This window comes from Lagenorhynchus albirostris, chromosome 1 (genome assembly GCF_949774975.1).
Source record: "Lagenorhynchus albirostris chromosome 1, mLagAlb1.1, whole genome shotgun sequence".
In the NCBI taxonomy this organism is placed as follows: domain Eukaryota; kingdom Metazoa; phylum Chordata; class Mammalia; order Artiodactyla; family Delphinidae; genus Lagenorhynchus; species Lagenorhynchus albirostris.
This window is the reverse complement of record NC_083095.1, coordinates 134,777,230-134,781,253: the sequence shown is the minus strand read 5'-3', so window position 1 is coordinate 134,781,253 and position 4,024 is coordinate 134,777,230.

Below are 4,024 nucleotides of genomic sequence, written 5' to 3'. Positions count from 1 at the left end.
TGTCCTTCTCTGTCTGACATACTTCACTTAGTATGTTAATCTCTAGGTCCATCCAGGTTGCTGCAAGCATCATTATTTCATTCTTTTCTGTGGCTGAATAACATTCCACTGTATGTATGTACACCACATCTTCTTTATCTATTCATCTAATGATCCATTCCAGGTCTTGACTATTGTAAATAATGCAGCTATGAACATTGGAGTACATGTATCTTTTTGAATTAGTTTTCTCTGGATATATGCCCAGGAGTGGGATTGCAGGATCATATAGTAACTCTAATTTTAGTTTTTGAAGGAACCTCCATACTGTTCTCCATAGTGGCTGCATCAATTTACATTTCCACCAACAGTGTAGGAGGGTTCCCTTTTTTCCAGACCCTCTCCAGCATTTATTATTTGAAGACTTTTTGATGATGGCCATTATGACTGGTGTGAGGTGATACTGCATTGTAGTTTTGATTTGCATTTCTCTAATAATTAGAGATGTTGAGCATCTTTTCACATGCCTATTGGCCATCTGTATGTCCTCTTTGGAGAAATGTCTGTTTAGGTCTTCTGCTCAATTTTTGGATTGGGTTGTTCATTTTTTGTATTGAGTTATATGAGCTGTTTGTATATTTTGGAAATTAAGCCCTTGTCAGTTGCATCACTTACAAATATTTTCTACCAATCTGTTGGCTGTGCTTTCGTTTTGCGTACGGTTTCCTTTGCTGTGCAAAAGCTTATACATTTGATTTGTTTATTTTTGCTTTTATTTCTATTGCCTTGGGAGACTGAACTCAAAAAACGTTGATGTCACAGAATGTTTTGCCTATGCTCTCTTCTAGGAGTTTTATGGTGTCTTATCTTGTATTTAAGTCTTTAAGCCAGTCTGAGTTTATTTTGTGTATGGTGTGAGGGAGTCTTCTAACTTCATTGATTTACCTGCAACTGTCCAGCTTTCCCAACGCCACTTGCTGAAGAGACTGTCTTTTCTCCACTGTATATTCTTGCCTCCTTTGTTGAAGATTAATTGACTGTAGGTGTGTGGGTTTAATCCTGGGCGCTCTATTCTGTTCCATTCATCCATATGTCTGCTTTTGTGCCACTACCATGCTGTTTTGATTACTGTAGCTTTGTAGCATTGTCTGAAGTCTGGGATGGTTATGCCTTCAGCTTTGTTCTTTTTCCTCAGAATTGCTTTAGCAATTCTGGGTCTTTTCTGGTTCCATATAAATTTTAGGATTATTTGTTCTAGTTCTGTGGGGAAAAAAATAGGAAAAAATGTTTATCCTCAATAGGAGTGGGAGGATGCAAATAGAAACAACGAGATACTATTTCATATGATTTTGAAAGCCCTATAATAGCAAGTGATAGTAAGGATACAGAACAACAGGAATGCTCATATGCTGCTGCTGGGAATGAAAACTGGCACTGATTACAGAGAGAAATTGGTGCTGTGTCATGAAGTGAAAGATGCTTATGTCTGAAGCCCAGCCCTTCCACGTCTTGGTGCGTACTCACACATTTACACAATGATGTTCATAGTTGCCCTGTGTGTAACAGTGAAAATTTGGAAACCACTGAAATGTCCAGTAATAGGAACATGGAGAAATGAACTGTGGGATAGTCATACAAGAGAATATGATCTAGAACCAAATCTGGCCCATGGCCTGTTTGTGTACAGCTGGGGAGCTAAGAAGAATGTTTTTTACATTATTAAAGGGCTGTAAGAAACAAAACAACAGCAACACAAGCAGAACAAAGAATGTGCAACAGAGACCACATGTGTCCTGCAAAGCTAAAATATTTACTATCTGGCTTTTTACAAAATAAGTTTGCTGACCCCTGACCTAGAGTCATGTTAATTAACATTAAATAAGTCTTTAAAAAGTAGGTTTAGGGCTTCTCTGGTGTTGCAGTGGTTAAGAATCCACCTGACAATGCAGGGGGCATGGGTTCAAGCCCTGGTCTGGGAAGATCCCACATGCCGTGGAGCAACTAAGCCAATGTGCCACAACTACTGAGCCCGTGAGCCACAACTACTGAAGCCCACATGCCTAGAGCCCGTGTTCCACAACAAAAGAAGCCACCGCAGTGAGAAGCCCGTGCACCCCAATGAAGAGTAACCCCTGCTCGCCGCAACTGGAGAAAGCCCGCGTGCAGCAACAAAGACCCAGTGCAGTCAAAAATAAAATAAAGTTTTTTTAAAAAGTAGTGTTAAGCAAAAAAGTAAATTTTGAACCATCTTTACAAATCACATATATTATATATGGGTATATACATATTCACTAACATTTAAAAATATGTTTAAAGGGCTTCCCTGGTGGCACAGTGGTTGAGAGTCCGCCTGCCGATGCAGGGAACACGGGGTCGTGCCCCAGTCCGGGAAGATCCCACATGCTGCAGAGTGGCTAGGCCCGTGAGCCATGGCTGCTGAGCCTGCGTGTCCGGAGCCTGTGCTCCACAACGGGAGAGGCCACAACAGTGAGAGGCCCGCGTACCGCAACAACAACAAAAAAACAAAAACAAAACAAAACAAACAAAACAAAAAACAAAAAAATATATGTTTAAAGATACCCACATAAGTAGCAGAAGTATAAACATTACAGGAGTGATAAACTCTAAGTTCAGAGAAGTGGTTACGTCTGAGGACAGGAAGAGGATTAAGCTCGGGGAGAGGTTCTGGGGGTTTCACTTGTATCAAAAATGCTTTTATTTCTTAAAACAAGAAAAGGAGATCTGAAACAAATATGACTAAGTGTTATTAAGTCTGAGAAAGCTGGATAAGGGTACACAGTTGTTCATAATATGATTTCCTATAGATTTATGTATGTTTGAGATATTTCCTAATTAAAAAATTTTTTTTTTATAAAAAAGAGCACCTTTGGTGAGTAGGCCCAGGAGGACGATGACTACGAAATGAGTAACACCCTCCCTTCTGTGTGCCAGGTCCCTTGGCTGGCCTGGCCCCAGCTGCAGGCTGAGCAGTTCTCCAAAGGCCAGAGAGCTAGGCTGATGTCCTGGCTTGGGGCTCTGCCCATGACTGGTACGTGCTCTTTTTGTAGTTGCCCTGGCAGTGGGTCAGGCCAGCTGGCTCACCAACTGAGGCTGCAGTGGTTCTGGCCAGAGAGAAAGAGTAGCAGCCTGGGATCTGCCACAAATCTACAGCAGACTCAGAGCCTGGTTTCTCCATCTGTGGTGAGATTGTAGATTGTGTGGTCTCCAAGGATTCACCCAGCTCTATTTTCTTGTGTCCAGGGTTGGTCCTGAGGCCTGTGGCTGATGCCCTGGGCTCCAGCCTCTCTAACCAAGGTAATAGGGGCTGAGCATAGGTCCGCCTCCAATTCCCGGCATTTCATCCCCATCCTGGACTTGCCTTTTCCTGTTAGTGCTTCCCTCTTAAGAAGAGACAAATACTGGACACACACACACACACACACAGACACATTCTTAGGCATCACCCAGCCACAAGACACGTAACTCTCCCCTTATTCCCGCTTCCAAGGAGCCCAGAACTCTGTGAGGTTGCAGGCCAGCATTGCGTCTGAGGCCTTTGGGCTCAGGGTGAACATAGCCCACATGAGCAGAAGTGTACTGAAGTCTGCCACTGACTTTAAAATGTACAAAAAATAAGATGGAGCAATGGATGGATAGAGGGATGGATTGATAGGTGAGGAAGCAAGTATAGTAAAAGGTTAATTAAAGAATCTAGGTGACGGGTATTTTAGAGATTACTGTTAACTTCTCTTAACTTTTCTTTTTTTCATTTGTTTCAAGCATGTTTGCAATTGCCTGTTGAAACATTTTTATGATGGCTGCTTTTAAATCCTTGTGAGATAATTCCTACATCTGTATCAGCTTGGTATTGGTGTCTGTTGATTGTCTTTTGTCATTCAGGTTGAGTTTTTCCTGGTTCTTGGTATGACATGTGATTTTAGGTTGTGTCCTAGACATTTTAGATATGATGTTTTGAGACTCCAGATCTTATCTCAACCTTGTGTTTTAGTGCTCAGTGTGGATGAAAGTGTAGGCTCCCTCCGGT